Genomic DNA, 23,522 nt, shown 5'->3' on the forward strand with positions numbered 1-23,522 from the left:
TTGACAGTATCTGTCGACAAAACTTCTGTCTACAAAAGCCTAAAGTCTAGACGTACCCTAGTTGAATGGCAGGGGGCTCAGAACGGCCTTAGGTCTCAACAGATGGTCAATATATTCAGATTTCAATTTTTTTTACTCTGCAAAAGGATATGAGTTTCTCCCCAAATGGATTCTTGTTATGCTCCGCTCTATTGTCCTCAAGGCCTTCTGAATTTCTCTGAATGGTTTTCTCATAATAGATTTCTCACAGGTCTCTTCAACTACAGCTAGGGCAGAGAACAAGAAAAGGAGGGAAAGGTTTGCTGACTTCCTAACTATTTCTGCTGGAGGGAAAGGCAAGAGTTTTGTCTGTAGTTGTTCGCTTTATGCACTTGGGCAGGCCTCAGATCCGATGCTGATGAGGGCCACTAAAGTAGAATTGGTTGAAAAAATTTAATTGGAACAATGTTCCAATGAAAAACGCCCTTTTCACAAATGTGAAATTTTGTAATAGAACCTTCTGGCAGGCTCTTATTACTCTCCTTCCTACCTCCCTTCACCTTTAGGACAAACAGGAAGGGGGCCTGGGTTGGGAGGGAAGGAGAGCATTTTAGCCCCCTGCCATTCAACTAGAGCTGCTGAGGCTCTTCCACAGCCAGACTAGAAGACTGAATTGTAAACACAATTGACCAGAGCCTTCCAAGAGGGCAGCCAGAAAGTCAAAAAGTTCCGTTTAGATTCTCCAGAAATTTTTTTTTTCTTAAAACTTTTTTCTGAAAAAAATAAAAACCATGAAAACCCAAATCAGCCTTTAGAAGTCTTATCTCTTGTCAATTTTTTTTTCCAAAAAGACACAAAATGCTATAAGGAATATTAATTCTCTGACCATTTCTACCTATGAGTACCTAGATAATCCGAACTGGCTGCCCTTTAAAACAAATGAAATAGAGACTGGATTTCACTATATTCATTTTTTGGTCAGATACAAACTCTGCTTGGCATTGGAAAAGGTTCAGAAAAGAGCAACAAAAATTATTAGGGGTCTGGAACAGGTCCCATATGAAGAGAGATTAAAAAGACTTGGACTTTTCAGTTTAGAAAAGAGGAGACTAGGGGTGTGTCTAAACTACATGGCTCCATCAATGGAGCCATGTAGATTAGGCTGATTGGCAAAGGGAAATGAAGCCGCGATTTAAATAATAACAGCTTCATTTAAATTTAAATGGCTGCCGCGCTAAGCCGACAAACAGCTGATTAGCTGTTTGTCGGCTCAGTGCGCTATTCTGGACGCTCCCGCGCCGACCTGGAAGCCCTTTATTGACCTCCCCGTTATGCCTCATAGGATGAGGTTTACTGGGGAGGTCGATAAAGGGCTTTCATGTCGGCAGGAGAGCGTCCAGACTAGCGCGCTGAGCCGACAAACAGCTAATCAGCTGTTTGTTGGCTCAGCGCGGCAACCATTTAAATTTAAATGAAGCTGCGATTATTTAAATCGCAGCTTCATTTCCCTTTGCCAAGCAAACAAATCTACATGGCTCCGTCGACGGAGCCATGTAGTTTAGACAGACCCTAAGGGAGGATATGATAAGGTCTATAAAATCATGACTGGTATGGAAAAAGTGAATAAGGAAAAGTTATTTACTTATTCCCACAATATAAGAACTAGGGCTATATCTAGGCTGGCCAGTCTTGTGCAACATATGCAAATGAGACACGGCAATGAATATTGCCGCTCCTCATTTGCATACTTAATGAGCCGCCATTTTGCACGAGGGGCTTTTGTGCAAGAAGGAGTAGTCTACACTGCTCCTTCTTGCGCAAGAGCCATTCTGCCACTTATTTTCAGTGTAGACTGCTCCTTCTTGTGCAAAAGCCTCTTGAGTAAAATGTGGCTCATTAGGTATGCAAATGAGGTGTGGCGATATTCATCGTTGTGCCTCATTTGTATATGTTCTTGCACAAGACTGGCCAGTGTAGACATAGCCCAGGGGTCCCCAAATGAAATGAATAAGGGACAGGTTTAAAACAAACAAATGAATGTTTTTCTTCACTCAGTGCATAGTCAACCTGTGGAACTCCTTGCCAGAGGATGTGGTGAAGGCTAGAACTTTAACAGGGTTCAAAAAAGAGCTAGATAGATTCATGGAGATTAGGTCCATCAATGGCTATTAGCCATTGCCTCTGTTTTTCTGCAAGTGGGACACGGGAGGGATCACGTGAGGATTACCTGTTGTGATCCCTCCCTGTGGGGCATCTGGCATTGGCCACTGTCGGCAGACAGGATACTGGACTAGATGGACCTTTGGTCTGACCCAGTATGGTCGTTCTTATGTTCTTAATCCTTGATGGACAAAGAGTAGCAAACTCTCAGGATCTTATCTTGAGTTTCATATTATTTTATGTTTCCCTTGAAATCACAGATCCAGGCCTGCTGACAGCAAAGGAGGCAATTGCCCCAGAGCCTAGTGATTCAAAAGGGCCTGGGGCAATTTCTGCTGCTCATTAAGTATGCAAATGAGGTGTGGCGATATTCATCGCTGTGCCTCATTTGCTGCTGCTACTGCAGCCATGGTGACAGCTGGAGCACTGTGCGCTTTCAGTTGCTACTGAAGTCCTGTACAACGTGGTCTGGGTGGCACTCAGGGTGGTCTGCCACAATCCTTCCCCTTCTGTTTGAGACCCAGCACCTTCTAGGGCTGCCTCTCCCCACCCACTTTGCCCAGGGGCCCGGAAAGTCTGTCGACCCCTCTGCCCAGATCCAGGAATCTTGTGATTACTTGAGACTCTCAGCTTTCATTTTAAAAAGACTAAGTTTCTAATCCACTTTGGGGGGGGGGAAGCTTCAAAAAAAGGAATCTCAAAGGCTTAAAAACCAAACACACGTTAAAATAACACCGCAATCATTATTTTAAAGTCTTGTTACTTTTAAGTCAATCTCATTACTTTTGGAGGGCTTCTTCATGATTTTTGAATGCTTGGAGAAGGCAATGAAGTAGTAAAATTTGCATTTATCTTTAACCTTTTGTAGTTCTTGAGACAATGAAAATGGACAGTTCCCGAGCAAGAAAGGTTCCAGTGTAAAGCAAAGGCAATCAGATAGGTGGTAAAGAATAAGTCCTTATCAGACAGATTTCCTGAAGTCATTTTTTTCCCTGTCAAGATCTATCAAAAGCAGCATGGATGACAGTCACACAGTCTTAGATTGTACTAACTTCTGTTTGGCATGCTTCCAAGGAAAAAATATGCAGACCACAGTGAGGAAGGGAGAAAAATTAATTTAATCACTGGAGCCTCTAAGCATTACCCATAAAATGGCTAATTTTATTAATGTCAGACTACATGAGACTACACTGTATTTAGTAATTGTTTTGATTTCATATCAGGTGGCCTGGAGAAGGCAGGTGAAAGATTATTTCAAATTAAAATATACAGAGAGAGAAAGCTCCTAGATTATATAGCTGGCAGGACAATACACAATATCAACCTTCTTTGTTTTAATGCTTACCTCACTTCTCAGTTTAAGAGCAGTTCTTCTAACCAGTTAAAGGGCTTTGAAAGGACATTTATTGAAAAAAAAAATCAGCTTTCAGATATCCAGATCACTTCAAGATATTGTAACCATTTGCTCTCATTGCTACCCTTGCAAACCTGCAATTAAGTGCAAGAAATGCAGCTCTAAATTAAACCAGCAGATGGCAAGGCAACAGAAGTAGATGTCTGCTCTTGCAGTTGCTGCTCCGGAGGAATAGGTGTCACGAGAAAAACAGACACTGGAATTTATTTTTAATGCTGAATTTCCCTGCATTGGCAAAACAGCAAGAGGGGCAGAAAGGACTGATGCCAGAATAAATGCAGTTAGATCTTTTTAAGAGAACCAAAGACTACTGTGCACATTCAGTTAATTATAGTGGTGTTAAAGCAACAGTTCAAAATGCTGTATTTGTAGTTAAGGGACCAAAACATACTATTCAAAATTTAAAATCAAAGACATGCCTATCAGATATTTATGGCAGTAGCAGGCTTTGACTTTTCTCCCCCCCCCCCCCCCTCCGAAAAGCAAATAAGAAAAATAAGAAAGTTTGCATCAGTGGAAGCAAAAGTTAACCCTAAATTTGTATATAATGAACTTAGAACAAATTGGTGGTGTTTGCATTTTGTGCCCCAAGACTGCAGCAATGTCAAAAGTGAATCATACCTTCAGCTTGCCCTTGGTCCCTTTATGGTCTCTCCTGCTTCCCTCTCCTGTTTCGCAAGGCATGCTCAATAAGGAATGTCCTGGGGCAAAGGAAAACAAATAACTACCCACTGAATCAACCAAATTGCTGACTGATCCAGAGAACAAAAGTTGCCCAAGAATTCCAGAGACCATTTCTGTCAAGAATGTTCATTCTGGGAGAGGCAAAGTTATCCATTTTAGGCACTTTTTTGGACTCCATCATGATTATATCTGAGGACCTCACAATTTTTGAATATAGCTGTCTTCCTAATATGCCAGTGTGGAAGGGAAGTGTTACTTGCCATCCTCATTTTACAGGTGGGGAATGAGCACAGGGAGATCAAGACCCAGAGGGATAAAGATACTTAGGTGGTGAAATAAATTGAAGTTAGGAGCCTACACACCTTTGTGGATCTGGGCCTACGTGATTTGCCTAGGGGTGTAGACCCACTTTATGCCCATTAAATAATAAGACAACCTCACCTAAAATAATTGGGTAATTTGGAAAGAGTTGGCCTAAGCATACTAGATAAACTTGCGGTCCATCTAGGGAAGGAAAAAGTAACCATAACATCTGACTAATTAGTAGGGGGACAAGAGGCCTTACTTGGAGAACCTGGCATTTTTAGGTGTGCTCTATAATTGATGTGTTGTTGAAGAGTCACTTTCTACTCTCTCATATCCAGGCAAAGAGTAGGAATGGATTTATGGTGATTTGGGTTGACTGGAATGCCAGCAATCTCAAGGGCTGCAATTATGTTTAAAAGAGGCACCTTCAACTGTTAAAATTCATTTTTAATTTTCATAATTTCTGTAAGTACTGTTTCTTTAATCCATCCCAGGTCTGAATAAATTGTTGATCAGTCATTCATGGAAGATGTCAGTGCATGTTTCTAGATGAGAGATGTCAAGGAGATGAGGAGGTCAAAGAGATGCATTAGGCGGTGTGAATATTCGTTAGCTGCAGTAGGACTGCATGCATGCATTAGAGTACAACATTTCACATAAAAAGAATGGGCATTACATTACCAAAAGTCTGTGATGCACAAGGCTGAATGTTTATATTTACAGTGCTTAGATACCACAGTGACAAGAGCTATACACAACCAAAAATAGAGAAAGATGGTTATGTATGGGCTTGATAGAGAGAGGAATCAGTATTATAACAGCTCTTTCTCTAGGCCCCCTTCTAGTTCCATTTACACTGGCTTGCATTTTCCACTAGCCTCGTTGGAATTCTGGCATCCCTGCAGCTAAGGGTATGTAGATTTAGAAAGAACTAAAATGTAAGTCATGGAGGGACAGATGGTACCTCGTCCTCATAAGGGTGCACACTGGGGGAGTGTGGCAGGGTAGCCCCACCCCTCCTGGAAGCCGCCAGGGCGCCGCGACCGCGGGGGAAAGGATCACTCCCCGGCGCGGCGTGCATAGCCGTCCGTTTCCCCCGAGCGGGCGGGGCCGGCGCACCGGCCGGGTGACGAGCCGGGGCCGGCAGACGGCGCAGACAAGGGACGGGGGGAGGAGGTCGCAGAAGTGACATCACGGGGAGGCCGGCCCGAGGGGGGGCCGGAGGCCGACGAGGGGGGTGACATCATCTGCCTGCGATCGGCGGGCAGTTCAAAAGGTCGCATTGGACCAGCGAGCAGGAGGGACGCCGAGGAGATGGACCCACCCCGGGAGCGAGTGGAAGGATTCAGGTACTGGAGACCCTGGGCGGGACCGGAGTGGAGGCCGCGGGGTGAAGTGATTTAACTTGGAGGAAGAAGAGGCCCAGGGCGGGGACGTGGACCCTGAGAGCGGGGGAGTTTAGGGTTCTCGACCCCCCCCCCCACTAGGTGGGGAACCTTTCCCTGACCTTAGGGCCCTGGGTCGGGGTCCGGAGCGAGGGCGGGCCCGGACCCCCTTCCCCCAACCGGCCGAGCTGAGCGGAGCAAAGCCGGGTGCACACAGCCACGAACGGCCATAAGAACTGAGGGGGGCGGACGTAAGCCCCTCCCTCCGGGGTGAAACCCCTACAGGGAGGCAAAAAGGGCTGTTCATCACTGCATTTCCTATACTCCAGGGAACCTCTAGAGCTGCACCTCACTCCCAACCCTGGCCAGCAGATTGGGCAGAGGTGGTCTGAAGTCAAGGGCTAGTGGCAAATGGCGAACATTAGAGTCCTGAATAGGGTTTATGGCAGAAAGCCTGAATGGCTAGAGAGGCAGGCAAAGGCTGCCTTACTTACCCATAAGCCTGCTAACCATAGGGGAAAAGGGGGCAGTTGCCCTGGGGGAGGCAAGCCCTCACCTCCAGCCCCGCCCCTTCCGCTGAGGCTCCACACCTTCCCCCCACACAGAGGTGGGGCAGTGTGCTGCGTGCGCACTCCCCACTCCCAACCACAGGGAGGGGCGGGGGCGGGCATGCACTCACCCCAGCCTCCCTAGCTCTGGGGCACTGGAAGGGTGGGCTCTAGGAGCAGCAGCACTCTGCCCCCAGAATGCCTACAGCAGGCGTTCTGGTGGTGGAGTGTGGGCGGGGCCATGCCTGGCAGTTTGGGAAGGCAAAGCCCTCCCCCACCTAACATACTGGACGTCCATGGCTGAGCCCTGGGCCCTTCAAATCGCTGCCACGGAGGCTCTCTGGGGGACACAGAGGGCCAGCTGCCCTGGCCCCGCCCTTTTTGCATGAGACTCCACCCCTTCTGGGAGTGTGGAGCTGCCTCGCCCCACCTTGCCCACAGGCCGGCAGAGGCTGTCAGCACTCCTGCCTACCCTGCTCATGGGGGTGGTGTGTGTGTCATGGCATATGCACACACTGTTCCATGAGGTGTGGGTACCCAGGCGTGTAGACGTTGCCTAGTTGGCTGCCAGGTCATGAGCAACCTCTGTCAGTCTGTAACAACAACCCTCAGACCAGGGCAGTACAACCTAATAGCTAGAGTCAGTGGTAATAGCCCTTGGTGCAGGGCAGCACTGCCTAATGGCTAGAGTCGGTAGAGCTAGCCCTTGGTTCAGGACAGCACAGCCTATTAGCTGAGTCAGTGGGGATAGCCCTCGATTCAGGATAGCACAGCCTAAATAGAGGTAGCCCTCCATTCAAGGCAACACAGCCTAATGGCTAGAGTCAGTAGTTTGGGGCCACAACCCCATTAGGGCCACCCAGGCCCACCCTACTGTACTGGGCCCTGTCCCAGGGACCTGTGGGCGGCAGAGTGTTCCAACACTTGCTCAGTGGGGAATCCAACTGCAACACACCAAGCTCACTAGGATGGAAGAGACCACTCCAGCATCCTCCTTGGCTCACTTCCTTCCAGAGCTGGCATGGGGATGCTCCAAGTGGTCTCCAGGTCCTGCAATTCCTCAGCAACAGCCTCTCCCTGGGACCTCTTCAGCTCTGGCAGCTTGAAGCAGTCTTCCAGGTCTCTGGCTAGAGTGTCTCTGGAGCTCCTGCAGGAGGTCCTTCTCCAGTGTGCAGCCCAGACTGAGCTGAACTGCTCTCTTTTATATTGCTCCAGCCCTTAGATCATGCCCGGTGAGGCTGGGAGGCAGGATTTCCTCTGCCCACAGGGCATTAAGCCCTCCTGGCCCAATGCGGGATATACACACCCCATCACAGGGGGTTCTAAGGCTAAATTCCTTAAGGTATGTAAGATGCCACAGCAATGGGTGCTATAACAAAAACTACGAGGAAATCAAACAAATAAAAGGTCAAATGAATCCAAACAAACTGAATTTCCAGAGGGCTGAGCTGTGAAGAGTTAGGCTGAAACATACTAAATACAGCCTAAGAAGCAATGTTCAAACTTCAAACCAACAATAACAAACTACAGTCTTAAGACAAGTCTACACTAAAGGGGAAGGTCAAATTAAGATACACAATTCCAGCTACTTTATTTACATAGCTGGAGTCAATGTCCCTTGAATTGAGCTTCCCTGCCATCCCCACAATGGGAGGCCAACAGGAGCAAATGCTCTTATCAGCTCCCCTTATTCCTGGCTAGAGCACTAGACTTCACTAGATCTGCTAAATTGAATTCTGAAAGATTGATCATGGTGGCGTTGTTCTCTCCAGAGTGAAGACATGGCCTTATTCAGGAATAAGCAGAACTGCTCTTTCACACTGACTATGAAACAAGGAAGGCCCTTACTGTCAGTTTTTTCTTCCCAGCCTGCATTATCAGCTGGAAGAAAAGCTTGCGAGAAAATAGATCAAGGTGACTGTAGAACTTTTCAGGGATCAGTGATTGTAAGATTTTGATAGATGTCGCCATGCATTAACCTAGCAACAAGGTAAAGAAATGTTACTAAATCTTTGCTTTGCAACAGTCTGTTCCTTGTCTTGATCAAGACATTTTGCAATGGATTCAAAGTGACTCACATTAAATATGTAACCACTGAGCAGGGGAAAAAACATGAAGAAAATGAAATGGGAGTGAACTCATGGCGGGGGCAGCTCCACTCACTGAAAACCATGGAGTTACAGCAAGGATGAATTTAGCCCTCTACTTCAACCATTTCTAGAAATAGAAAACATATAAAATCTGAAGTGACTTGGTAGCACTCAGCAGTCTGTCAGGTTAGTTAAAACACCGTGAAAATAAACAATCTGCAGTGAGGAGAGTCAGGCAGATGGAGGGTTGAATGCAAGGCAAGAGGAAGGCGGACAAGGTGATAAAAGGTGAGCCATGGAAGGGGCAGAGTTTTCAATGGGGCTCCTCCAAAAACATCAGGATTTTCAATTTTGAAGAAAAACAGAGCCATGCATTTTCTGATAACGTAAGGGAATGTGGTTCTGGATTGGGATTCTTGGTGACTGAAGCCCACTATTTAGCCACTGAGATGGCAGAGACAGTAATACCTTAGGGTATGTCTACACTACAAACTTAATTCGAACTAACAGCCGTTAGTTCAAATTAACTTTCATAGGTGCTACACAGGCAAACCGCTAGTTCGAACTTAATTTAAACTAGCAGAGCGCTTAATTCAAACTAGGTCAACCTCATTCTACGAGGACTAACGCCTAGTCTGAATTAAGTAGTTCGAATTAAGGGGTGTGTAGCCACTTAATTCGAACTAGTGGGAGGCTAGCCCTTCCCAGCTTGCCCTGGTGGCCACTCTGGGCACAACCAGGGAAACTCATCTGCCCCCCGCCCGGCCCCGGAGCCCTTAAAGGAGCACGGTCTGGCTACGGTGCACCTGGCACGGCACGAGCCAGCCACCCGCTGCCACCCAGCCCTCTGCCTCTTCCCGGGACCAGGCTGGCGGCTCCCAGGAGCCTGCTCGGGGCCACAAGAGGCGGGTGCCCGCCTGGTCTAGTGCGGAGATTGTGGACCTCATCCTGTGCACTAGGCAGAGGAAAGTGGTCGTCTAACCAGGATGGCTGCCAGCCTGGCCACCAAAGGCCACATGCAAACCCAGGAGCAGGTTTGCATGAAAATCAAGGTGGTCCAGTGAGACCCCTGACCCTGAGCCCTGAGCTTAGAACATAAGAACATAAGAATGGCCATACTGGGTCAGACCAAAGGTCCATCTAGCCCAGTAGCCTGTCTGCCGACAGCGGCCAACACTAGGTACCCTGGAGGGGATGGACCGAAGACAATGACCAAGCCATTTGTCTCGTGCCATCCATCTCCAGACTTCCACAAACAGAGGCCAGGGACACCATTCCTACCCCCTGGCTAATAGCACTCCATGGACCCAACCTCCATGACTTTATCTGACTTCTCTTTAAACTCTGTTCTAGTTCTAGCCTTCACAGCCTCCTGCAGCAAGGAGTTCCACAGGCTGACTATTTGCTTTGTGAAGAAGAACTTTCTTTTATTAGTTTGAAGCCTGCTACCCATTTATTTCATTTGGTGTCCTCTAGTCCTTCTATTATGGGAACTAATGAAGAACTTTTCTTTATGCACCCTCTCCACACCACTCATGCTTTTATAGACCTCTGTCATATCCCCCCTCAGTCTCCTCTTTTCTAAGCTGAAAAATCCCAGTCTTTTTAGCCTTTCTTCGTATGGGACCTGTTCCAAACCCCTAATCATTTTAGGTGCCCTTTTCTGAACCCTTTACAAGGCCAAAACATCTCTTTTGAGGTGAGGAAACCACATCCGTACACAGTACTGAAGATATGGCGTACCATAGTTTTATACTTCCTCTCCTCCTTCTTCCCCTGGCTTCCCCCTCCCCTCTCCCACCCTCTCTCTTCCCCTCTCCCACCTCCTTTTCCAAGTGTCCCCAGAGGCTAATCCCCCCCCCCCCAGTTTTGTTAAATAAAGAGAGTTTCTATTTTTGAACACACGTGTCCTTTATTTTGTACATCAGGAAGGGGGGCTAGAGAGGGGTAAGTGGAAGGAGGTGAGGGAGGAATGGGGTACGAGCCCCCAATGGGGAGGACTGGGGTGGCTCTGCGGGCTCCTCGGGGTGGAAGCTCTCCTGCAGCCCCCCGATTGACCCCCCCGGATGGCAGCGTGCGGCAAGTGCAGGCTGACTGATGGCCGAGTGCTGTGATGTGCCGAGTGTGGGCACTCAGGGCACTCCAAGACAGGACTGCTTTGCTGTCCCTCATCGAGGTAGACAAGCAAGCAGGGAACCCTGAGAACTGTCTGCCCGGGGTGGGGGGCGGGTCCCTTTAAGCACAGCCCTTGGCTAGCCTGAGGCAGCAGCTCCACGCTCTAAGTCCTAACTTGATGCTCTGCTGGCACTGCTTCCAGCCAGCCTTAACTTTGGTTCAGGGTCCACTCAGTGTGGACATGCTAGTTCGAATTAGCAAAACGCTAATTCGAACTAGTTTTTAGTTCTAGATGCCCTAGTTCGAATTAGCTTAGTTTGAATTAACTAATTTGAATTAAGTTAGTTCGAATTAGTGCTGTACTGTAGACATACCCTTATGCTTTTACTGAATTCACTGCCCTCTTGTTCTTAACCAGGGTATACATATCCCTTGGGGTACACAGCCGTCTTCCTGGGGTATATCAACTCTGTGTTTCTCATCCAGGGAGGGGGGGTCACAAGACAGGTTTACAGGGGGTTGCACGTGTAGGGCTAGACTTAGGAGGTGGTAAACGTGGCAATTCTCCAGGGCCCCTCACCACAGCAGGCCCCTTGCAGCTAAGTTACATGCTTCAGCCCCTGGCAATGGCGCTTCAGACTGCTGAAAGAGTTACTGTAGTTGGGAAAGGCTGAGAATCATTCAGTGAGAGAAGAGGCGGAGGGCACTAAATGCTGCAGAGAGACCATTAGAGTCCAGTATGCAAATCCTTCCTTCTGCACTGATTACTGTCCTGATTCTGCTGCAATAGTGGGCTGCATTTATCATGTGTGCTTCATGGCTTCACCCAGGCACTGACTCTGCAACAGGAATAAAACACATAGGTGATATTACTGTGCAAGGCAGGAACATCTGCTAGGCTCAGAGGCTACTGCTCAGCTCCGGGAATGAACCATGAGCTTCCCGCTGGCCCAGCCTGAAGGAGCGTTACTAAATTTGACTCCTCTTATGTCTAGAGAGGTACATTTACTGTCTGTATCTCCTGGTAGATGCTTCCTGGGCAAGTAAAAAGAAGCCATTTACCATGAACCTCATAAAGGGAAAGATCTAACTGGGCATGAGGGGCTGGTGGGCTTTTACTTGCCTTTGTGCCTGCGCTGGTCCCAGGCACTGCCTCTGCTGCTCCCATTTGCCAGATTCCATTGGAACGTCAGCGCCAGCTTCCTGCAGGTGTGGGGTGGAGAGAAGAGAGAAAGCCCCAAGCCTTGCTGCACCATCCGGCGCATGGGGGAGAAGTACTCCTCCACCCCTTTCCTTCCCCCCAGCTGGGGTCACAGCAGCACACCCGCCAGGAGAAAGGGAGGGATCGTGCTTCCTTCTGGGCCAGGGAGAGGGAGAAAGAAAGCCCCGAACCTCGCTGCACAGTCTGGCTCGTGGGGAAGAAGCGCTGCCCACATGCTGCTGTTCCCCCACCCAGAAGAGGGGAAGGGGCAGTGCTTCTTCCCAGCAAGCCGGATCACTCAGAGAAACTCGGGGCTTTCTCTCTCCCCCACCTCCAGCGGGAAGCTGGCACTGGCTCTCCAACAGTGCAGGGGAGGGGGAAGGCAGGAGGGCGAGGCTGCAGCACCAGTGTGGGGCCCCCACTGCAAGGGGAAGGAGGGGAGCTCAGCTCAAGCCATGAACCTCATGGAAGGTGGCCACAAAGCCCCCCTCACACTGATTTGGGGGACCATGGAGGGTGTGTTCGCACCCTTTGCTCACACCCTTCCCACCCCCTGCTCTGCATATGGGCCTGCAGGAATCAGGAAGAGAAAACCTGACCAGCAGGAAAAAGGAAGCCAAAGGGGAGGGGCAGGGGCAGAGCCCTTTGCAGCATTCCCCCCACCCACCGGCTGCAGCACCTTGGGCCTAGGCTTGGATCGCTTGGCCCTAAGTTGGGCCCGGATCCTGATAAATGCTGACTTCAGCGTGGCCTAAGGTTGCTCAGCACCGCTCAGTAGGGTTGTCAGGTGTCTGGTTTTAAACCAGACAGTCCAGTATTTGAGCTTTCTGTTCAAGAAACAAATTAAGAAAATATAAATTCTGAGTGGATCAAGAGTGACTACAGGGCTCTGGGAGTACAGGTGAAGGAGTTTGGAGCGCAGGTGGTATTCTCTTCGATCCTTCCTGTCCAAGGTAGGGGCCTGGGAAGAGACAGGTGCATCCTGGAGTTGAATGCCTGGCTGCGAGGATGGTGTCGCCAGGAGGGCTTTGGCTTCCTCGACCATGGGGTGCTATTCCAGGAAGGACTACTAAGCAGGGATGACGTTCACCTTTCCAGGAGGGGGAAGACCCTATTTGGACACAGAATGGCTAACCTAGTGAGGAGGGCTTTAAACTAGGTTCGATGGGGACAGGTGAGCAAAGCCCACAGGTAAGTGGAGAACATGGAGACCTGGGAGATGGGTCAGAAATGGGAGGGAGCTACAATGGCAGAGAGAAAGGAGGGTCAGGGCAAAACTGGGAGGCAAGGTCAAATCAGGATCTTAGATGCCTATATACAAATGCGAGACGTATGGGAAATAAGCAGGAAGAACTGGAAGTACTAATAAATAAGTACAATTATGACATTTTTGGCATCACAGAAACTTGGTGGGATAATACACATGATTGGCATGTTTGTATGGAAGGGTACAGCTTACTCTGGAAGGATAGACAGGGAAAAAAGGGAGGAGGTGTTTCCTTATACATTAAAAATGAACACACTTGGAGTGAGGTAGAGATGGGCATAGGAGATGGAAATGTTGAGAGTCTCTGGGTTAGGCTAAAAGGGATTAAAAACAAAGGTGATGTCATGCTAGGAGTCTACTACAGGCCACCTAACCAGGTGGAAGAAGTGGATGAGGCTTTTTTTAAACAACTAACAAAATCATCCAAAGCCCAAGATTTGGTGGTGATGGGGGACTTCAACTATCCAGACATATGTTGGGAAAATAACACTGTGGGGCACAGACTATCCAATAGGTTCTTGGACTGCATTGGAGACAACTTTTTATTTCAAAAGGTTGAAAAAGCTACCAGGGAGAAAGTTGTTCTAGATTTGATCCTAACAAATAGGGAGGAACTGGTTGAGAATTTGAAAGTGGAAGGCAGGTTGGGTGAAAGTGATCATGAAATCATAGAGTTCACAATTCTAAGGAAGGGTAGAAGGGAGAACAGCAAAATAGAGACAATGGATTTCGGGAAGGCGGATTTTGGTAAGCTCAGAGAGCTGATAGGTAAGGTCCCACGGGAATCGAGACTGAGAGGAAAAACAACTGAGGAGAGTTGGCAGCTTTTCAAAGGGATATTGTTAAGGGCCCAAAACAAGCTATTCCGATGTGTCGGAAAGATAGAAAATATGGCAAAAGACTGCCTTGGCTTAACCACGAGATCTTGAATGATCTAAAAATAAAAAAGGAGTCATATAAAAATGGAAAGTAGGACAAATTACAAAGGATGAATATAGGCAAACAGCACAGGAATGCAGGGGCAAGATTAGAAAGGCAAAGGCACAGAATGAGCTCAAACTAGATACAGGAATAAAGGGAAACAAGAAGACATTTTATAAATACATTAGAAGCAAGAGGAATACCAAGGAGAGGGTAGGCCCACTGGTCAGTGAAGAGGGAGAAACAGTAACAGGAAACTTGGAAATGGCAGAGATGCTCAATGACTTCTTTGTTTCGGTCTTTACTGAGAAGTCTGTAGGAATGCCTAACATAGTGAATGCTAGTGGAAAGGGGTAATTTTAGAAGGTAAAATAAAAAATAACAAGTTAAAAATCACCTAGAGAAGTTAGATGCCTGCAAGTCACCAGGGCCTGATGAAATGCATCCTAGAATACTCAAGGAGCTGAAAGAGGAGGTATCTGAGTCTCTAGCTATCATCTTTGGAAAATCATGGGAGACAGGAGAGATTCCAGAGGACTGGAAAAGGGCAAATATAGTGCCCATCTATAAAAAGGGAAATAAGAACAACCCAGGAAACTACAGACCAGTTAGTTTAACTTCTGTGCCAGGGAAGATACTGGAGCAAGTAATTAAGGAAATCATCTGTAAACACTTGGAAGGTGGCAAGGTGATAGGGAACAGCCAGCATGGATTTGTAAAGAACAAATCATGTCAAACCAATCTGATAGCTTTCTTTGATAGGATAACGAGTCTTGTGACTAAGGGAGAAGCGGTGGATGTGGTATACCTAGACTTTAGTAAGGCGTTTGATACGGTCTCGCATGATATTCTTATCAATAAACTAGGTAAATACAACTTCGATAGGGATACTATAAGGTGGGTGCATAACTGGCTAGATAACCATACTCAGAGAGTAGTTATTAATGGTTCACAATCCTGCTGGAAAGGCATAACAAGTGGGGTTCCGCAGGGGTCTGTTTTGGGACCGGCTCTGTTCAATACCTTCATCAATGATTTAGATATTGGTATAGAAAGTACGCTTATTAAGTTTGCAGATGATACCAAGCTGGGAGGGATTGCGACTAATCTGGAGGATAGGGTCATAATTCAAAATGACCTGGACAAATTGGAGAAATGGTCTGAGATAAATAGGATGAAGTTTAATAAAGACAAATGCAAAGTGCTCCACTTAGGAAGGAACAATCAGTTTCACACATACAGAATGGGAAGCGACGGTCTGGGAAGGAGTACGGCAGAAAAGGATCTAGGGGTTATAGTGGACCACAAGTGGACCACAAGTTAAATATGAGTCGGCAGTGTGATGCTGTTGCAAAGAAAGCAAACATGATTCTGGTATGTATTAACAGGTGTGTTGTGAGCAAGACACGAGAAGTCATTCTTCCGCTCTACTCTGCACTGGTTAGGCCTCAATTGGAGTATTGTGTCCAGTTCTGGGCACTACATTTCAAGAAAGATGTGGAAAAATTGGAGAGGGTCCAGAGAAGAGCAACGAGAATGATTAAAGGTCTAGAGAATCTGACCTATGAGGGAAGGCTGAAGGAATTGGGTTTGTTTAGCTTAGAAAAGAGAAGATTGAGGGGGGACATGATAGCCATTTTCAGGTATCTAAAAGGGTGTCATAAGGAGGAGGGAGAAAACTTGTTCATCTTGGCCTCTGAGGATAGAACAAGAAGCAAGGGGCTTAAACTGCAGCAAGGGAGGTTTAGGTTGAACATTAGGAAAAAGTTCCTAACTGTCAGGATGGTCAAACACTGGAATAAATTGCCCAGGGAGGTTGTGGAATCCCCATCTCTGGAGATATTTAAGAGTAGGTTAGATAAATGTCTATCAGAGATGGTCTAGACAGTGTTTGGTCCTGCCATGAGGGCAGGGGACTGGACTCAATGACCTCTCGAGGTCCCTTCCAGTCTTCGTATTCTATGATTCTATGATTCTATGAAATGTCCGGTATTTTCTAAATAAGATGTAATGTAGATTGTGATGTAATGTCAAGCATGTCTGTTGTTTTTGTTGAAACCATCTGGCAACCCTACCTCTCAGAATCAATTCAAGGCAGACAAGTTGCAGCACTGGCTAATAGCCCTTCACCAGTCATCTTTGCCAGATGCTTCAGAGAAAAGTTCAGTCCCTGACCAATCTCCGTACATCATAATGGCTCTAATTGTGCCAAGTCAAGATTCAGGAGAATTAAGTTGGCGTCTAATGTTACCACTGAATAACTTGATAGCATCCCAAAGGCTTTGGTTATTTTCTCTCTAACATTTTAGAAAGCCGAGCTACTGTCTGTGTCCCCCTAGGGCTCTGATGAAGGGATGTCCTACAGCTTAAGCAACTGTGCACGTGAGTGTCATGCCTAGAAGAGAACCAAAGAAACGTTACTTGTGCTGCAGAGCCAAAGATCCTCTTTCTATATTGGAGCCAAAATTGAACAAGGCTGTCTTGCTCTGAGGGATATAAGTGATCTGTTCTTAAGGCGAAACTTTGGAGGAAATACTGCCTCATTATCCAACAGCAAAATTAGGACAGGAGCTGAAATTTCCAATACTGGCTATTAGTCAACTGGCAAATAAACACAGGAAATGCCACTCCAGCACAGACCAATGATCCATCTCAGGTTTGTGTCACAAACAGTATCCAATGCAGCTGCCTGTGAGGATGGTGTAAGAAATGTTTTATTGAACCATTATGGAATCATTTTCTCTGAAGGGGAGGTTTTTCCAAATGATTGGCTTATGTCCTGTAGGATAAAAGTTTTTATCCATTATAATTTGTAAATAGCCCTCTGGAATGGTGAACATTTTCTTCATCTAGACAAGTGTCTGAATTTTTGTATACTGGTTTTCAGGCTCCTCAATATCCAATGGCAATGAAATCTGTGTACGTTAATTAAAAGGTTTTCAATGGCACATTGATCATACACTTCCACAAAGTAACTGACTGTATATCATTATTACTGTGTACTGCTGTTTAAAATGAGTGTTAACCCTGAATGACGCAACATGATGGAATATGTATTGAAGATTAATACACCTGATAATTCATAGCCACTTGGTCAAGTTAGAAATGCATTTGCATTTTTTGGCTTGTTGGGTATAATATCAAATTATTTTTATTTATATAAATTCCCAAAAGAACAAAGATGTTACTGCTACACCATTAAATAATGGCAATGATTCAGCACTCAGCTACAGCTATGCACCTCTCAAGGACTGCACAGGTGTACATGGAAGCAGAATGTGGCCCTAAACTTTTAACCTGAATCATCCTTTCTTCCCCGTGAGATGCAGCCTCTACATAAATGGATGTAAAAAAAAAAATCAGCCTGAAAATCAAATGGCCTATTTATGGATAGAGTTTATAGGTAAAACCTGGGAAAGCTTTTAGTTACCTCAAAGAGAAATTGTCACTTTTAAACTGTAAACCATGTAACACTCACCTGCTTGTTTTGCCTCTCAAACTCAACATTCTCCTCACTATCACTGAAAGGTTAACATACAACTCAAGAGCATTTCAAGCAAATCAGGAGGCAGTAGACTGCCAGGTTTGCATTGGAAACCTGCCAAGCCTCACACTTCCCGTCTCAGGTGAAGTGAGGTCATCAGGGGTAGGGTGAATCTGGGGATCTGCTCAAAGTCAAAGCAACTCTGAGAGAGAGAAACCTAAAGTGAACCTAAATCCTCAAAGAAACCATTTGCACAAAGCCATGTGATTGATTGCTCATCCCTCTCATTTCAGGAGTGGTCATAACTGAACATATCCGCAGTCACTTCCATCCTTTCACTGGGCCTTGTATACTCAGAGGGCTGCTGACATGCTGCTTTGGGTTGGGGGTCTGGGAGTAACTAGTTTAAAAGGCTATCGTGGCATCTGAGCTCCTTGTATGTGAGCTAGCAGTTGTGTGTGTTCCTGATATTCTGTGTGTTCCTAATTTATGTATTCCAATGAAACTGCATGGTAGTTGATAGAAGCATTTGCTATTTCTGCTTCATCTCCTATAGAGCTGTTCCCTGTCTTCCTTTTGTATTCTCTTCATAATTCAGTAGGCCACACTCTTTTGCTAGCCCCACTGCTATCTATAGCTTTTCTTTTCAATTCCTTACAGCGGCATTATCCACTCCTTGTGAATCCATTCCATTTAATCTCTCCCACATCAATCTTTAAGCTCTCATACCTTATGCTGTTGGAATGTGCAGGGAGATGGGGTAGTGGATATGACACAGGAATGACTGAGGGCACACACACATCCAGCCATTTGCTACCAGTGAGTGCTTTATGATCTGTCCATACTCCACCCTACAGGTGGCAGGGAACAAGGCATTCCCAAGGTTAGGTTACTAAAGAGCAGCATAACACAGTTAAGTCCTTACTATCTGAATACCCTATTGCTAGGGATACGATATATCCCTGAGGTTGCTACTCTAGCCTGTGGTCTGCAAAAACAGTTTCTGCCCACTGTGTGGGGAGTTAGTGCCACTGGATCTCGGTAGCCCCATGGTCTCTCCCCAGACTGTTCCTAGTAGTGTTCTTTGTGTGCCTGGGGTGATACCTTTACCACAAGCATGCAGTCCCATTGGCATTGTCTCCTCATTCCTACTTTCACTCCTCCTCCTGGCAGAGAGTCCATGGAAATTTGATGTGGCACAATTGTGACAACCAAATCCAAAGTTCCTTATTCCTATTTTACTCAGGTAAATTCATGGATTTTGAGGCCAGAAGGGGCCATTTGATCATCTAGTCTGACCTCCTGCAGAATACAGGCCCTCGGTCATCTCTGCATTGAGCCCAGGACTAAAGCATATCTTCCAGAAATCAAGTCTTGATCTGCAGACATCAGGAAATGAAGAATCCACCACTTTTCTTGATAAACTGTTCCAAGCATGTTGCATCTCTCTGGTGCCTAGTTCAAATACAGGGACAAGCGTCTACTGCTACTCTAGAGTTAATTCTTCAGCTCAAGTGATTGAAATCTGTGCTTTTGGTGCAAAACATCCATGCCTGAGTGCTGTTTCCGGTAGCTCCATATGCTAAGATTATACTAAGTTCTTTCAAGCAAACTCCCTCTGAAGCCAATGGAAGCTTGCCTAAGTAAGGCCTTGTCTACGTGGAGAATTGAACCTGTTCAACTAAAGGTTTGAAATTAAACTCATTTAGTCAAACTGATGCAAACTTTTTATTCATGTTAAGAGGGGCTGACTTCAGTTTAAGTCTAAATTCAAGTTTAATATCATGTTTAAGCAAAACCAAAATAGCACTCTTGAAAGAATTGTGCTCATAGCAGCCTTTTGCACTAGCTTAAACTGGTGCAAGTTTGTGTGTAGACAAGACCCAAGAAAAGAGTGAAAACACAGAAACCCAAAGTAGGCTTATATCCTTGCAGCAGCTGAGCACCATTTATGATCACTCATGATTTGATAGTCTTGAGAGATAGTCCTGCTTGAGAATGAATAGTCTGTGAATAAGAGGTTGCTCTCCCTTTGCATTTGCCTTCGGGGATATTTGGGTTGCTGTGCTCTATAGAACACAGGAGATTGTCCTGAGTCCCCTATACCCAGAAGGGCCTTATTTGTTTCCACAAGGTCACCTAACATGGAGAGAAGGCCTTAGTGTTGCAGAAATTCTAAAGTACATTACTCCTTTCTAGGGATCCAGTTAGGAAAGGGGAATATAAACATTCTGTGAAGCAGGCACTTCATGATCCAGTGTTTCATGAACAGAGTTTGTGCTTAATTTACAAATCAATTTTAAAACAGATAGTTTGCCAGTGGAGTGATTAAATTAGCAACAATTTTCAAAACGAGAGGGGTGAAATATAGTAGCGAGGAGACATTTCCGGAATGAAATGTCAGCCTCCACTAATGTTCCCATTTCCTAAAGAGAGGATGAGTCAAGTTTGTTAGGCTTGAACATTCTTCAGCCATTGTTCACACAGCTCCTAATATGACAGCATTGCTGAACAATCAGCCAGTTGTTATGCACAGTTAACCTACAGGCATCTCTTTCTCATCAGGCTCTTCCAACACAGGCACCACCTCTCACTGTTTGTCACCTGACACCTCAGTGCGTTATGACATCATACCCACGACACCATCACGTTGCAACACAATGTCAAAAAGAAATAATGTTGAACTGTGCATGAAAGATGTTTTAAGGCACTTCAGTGTGCTGACAGCCTAACATTCTAAGCATCCTAATATGTGATGGTAACTACCATACCCTCTGCCATGTACATTGGAGAAACTGGGTTGCGTAGGCCTCCACGCAACAGAACAAATGGACACAATCAGACAAGAATGGTTACATACAAAAACCAGCGGGAGAACATTTTGACCTCCCTGGACACACAGTTAGGGTATGTCTACACTACAGCGCTAATTCAAATGAACTTAGTTTGAATTAGTTAATTCGAACTAAGCTAATTCGAACTAACGCATCTAGAACTAAAAACTAGTTCGAATTAGCATTTTGCTAATTCGAACTAGCATGTCCACATTAAGTGGACCCTGAACCGGGGTTAAGGATGGCCGGAAGCAGTGCCGGCAGGGCATCAGATGAGGACTTAGAGCGTGGAGCTGCTGTCTTAGGCTAGCCGAGGGCTGTGCTTAAAGGGACCCGACCCCCACCCCGGACAGACAGTTCTCAGGGGTGCCCCGCTTGCAAAGCAGTCCTGGCTTGGAGTGCCCTGAGTGCCCACACTGGGCACTTCACAGCACTCGGCCATCAGACCGGCTGCACTTGCCGCAGGCTGCCATCTGGGGAGAGGGGGCGATTGGGGGGCTGCAGGAGAGCTTCCACCCCCAGAAGCCCGCAGAGCCAGCCCAGTCCTCCCCATCGGGGCTCGTACCCCATTCCTCCCTCACCTCCTTCCACTTACCCTTCCCTAGCCCCCCTTCCTGATGTACAAAATAAAGGACAATTGTGTTCAAAAATAGAATCTCTCTTTATTGAACAAAACTCGGGGAGACTGGGAAAAGGAGGTGGGAGAGGGTAAGAGAGAGGGTGGGAGAGGGGAGGGCAACTACAATGATCAGAGGTTTGGAAGAGGTCCCATATGAAGAGAGGCTAAAGAGACTGGGACTTTTCAGTTTAGAAAAGAGGAGACTGAGGGGGGATAGGATAGAGGTCTATAAAAGCATGAGTGGGGTGGAGAGGGTGCATCAAGAAAAGTTCTTCATTAGTTCCCATAATAGAAGGACTAGAGGACACCAAAGGAAAGGAATGAGTAGCAGGCTTCAAAGTAGTAACAGAAAGTTGTTCTTCACAAAGCAAAGAGTCAACCTGTGGAACTCCTTGCTGCAGGATGCTGTGAAGGCTACAACTAGAACAGAGTTTAAAGAGAAGTGAGATAAAGTGATGGAGGTTGGGTCCATGGAGTGCTATTAGCCAGGGGGTAGGAGTGGTGTCCCTGCCCAAAGTTTGTGGAAGGCTGGAGAGGGATGGCACGACACAAATGGCTTGGTCATTGTCTTTGGTCCATCCCCTCCAGGGTCCCCAGGGTTGGCCGCTGTCGGCAGACAGGCTACTGGGCTAGATGGACCTTTGGTCTGACCCAGTACGGCCATTGTAAGCTCAGGGCTCAGGGTCAGGGGTCTCAGTGGACCACCTTGATTTTCATGCAAACCTGCTCCTGGGTGGCCAGGCTGGCAGCTCTCCTGCCCTAGCCGGCCACTTTCCTGTGCCTAGTGCGGAGATCGTGGACGAGGTCCACGATGTCCGCACTAGCCCAGGAAGGTGCCCGCCTCTTGCACTCCAGGGCAAGCTCCCGGGAGCCGCCAGCCTGGTCCCGGGAAGAGGGGGTGGGCTGGGGGGCATCGGGTGGCTGGCTCGAGCCGTGCCAGGTGCAGGGTCTGCTGGCTGGGTGCTGGCAGGCTTGAACCTGGCACGGGCACCGTAGCCAGCCCGTGCCCCTTTAAGGGGGGCAATAGAGTTTCCCTGGTGTTGGCCAGAGTGGCCACCAGGAAAACCTGGGGAGGGCTAGCCTCCCACTAGTTCGAATTAAGGGGCTACACACCCCTTAATTCGAACTAGTAAGTTCGAACTAGGCTTAGTCCTCGTTCAATAAGGTTTACCTAGTTCGAACTAAGCGCTCCGCTAGTTCGAATTAAGTTCGAACTAATGGAGCGCTAGTGTAGCGTCTATCAAAGTTAATTCAAACTAACGTCCGTTAGTTCGAATTAACTTTGTAGTGTAGACATTCCCTTACAGACTTGAAAGTTGCCACCCTCAAACAAAAGAGCTTCAAAAATATGAAATTGCTGAGATGGAATTCATATGCAAATTTGATGCCATCAGAATGGGTCTGAGTAGGAACCAGGAATGGCTCACTCATTACCATAAGTAATTTTCCACTTTAGGTATTCGCACGTTTACCTTCACCTCCGCAGGTATTGGAGGATTGCAGCTCTCATTTGTGGCCAATGCAAGCAGCAGAAAGCTATGTCCCAGTTCATGACACATCCCACTGCTTGTATTGGCTGTGAACGGTGATTCACGACCAACCAGAACTGTGATCTTCCGATACCTATGGAGTGCAAGTAAACATAGCGGCAGCAGCCCACCAGTGACTAATCCCGGGGGCTGCCTTTTTCTATTGCCCACCTCTGCATTAGTTTGTTGCTGATTATTATAAAATTAAATCTCTGAAAAATGTCTCCCCTCGGCTGCCGTTGGCATAGAGGCACCAGTTTAATAGTTCTGCATATGGCCCCATAAATCCTAAGGACCGCCCAGACTGCATTCCTTGTTGTTTTTGCTGAAACAGACTAACATGGCTACCTCTGAAACCTGGATGACTCTTGTTAAAGCAGAGATGATTGGTACTGGAGTTTTTCCTCACGTTTCTGCATAGGTGTTAGTTTAATGGCTTTGATTTAGCTCTTTCAGGCATGGTATTGTGTTTCCCATGCATACAGCTTATCTTCTTTTTATACTGAATTACAACAAGTACCTCAGACATTTTAACATTCCTTGTGTAGCTAGTGAACTGAGTCACAGCTCAGACAGCAGTGAGCCTAATGTGCTGCAAGAAGAGCATCATTAATTGTCAGTGCATTTGAGAATGATTTCAATAACCACTACCAATAAAGCAGGTCTCAAAAAGCAACAGTTTGGCTTTCAGAATATAGATGTGTGTGAACTTTGAGACTGGCATGTCAAGCGAAGCTGCAGCAGATTTCCTTTGGAAATAATTATTTATATGTGAATCTTACATCATTAAGAATAGAACAATCTGAACCTTAAGAATGAAGGAAATATATATTGTCCTTATTTGTATAGAAATAGATTACTTACATACTGGAAATGGTTGTGGTTAAAGACTATGCTTACATCACACAGTACACATCATAAACTGGGTATAGTTTTTGTGCAATGTATAGATAATCTGTTGAATTCTTGGTCACTGGATAATAAAT

Source organism: Pelodiscus sinensis, chromosome 13 (assembly GCF_052426305.1).
Source record: "Pelodiscus sinensis isolate ZL-2025 chromosome 13, ASM5242630v1, whole genome shotgun sequence".
Taxonomy (NCBI): domain Eukaryota; kingdom Metazoa; phylum Chordata; order Testudines; family Trionychidae; genus Pelodiscus; species Pelodiscus sinensis.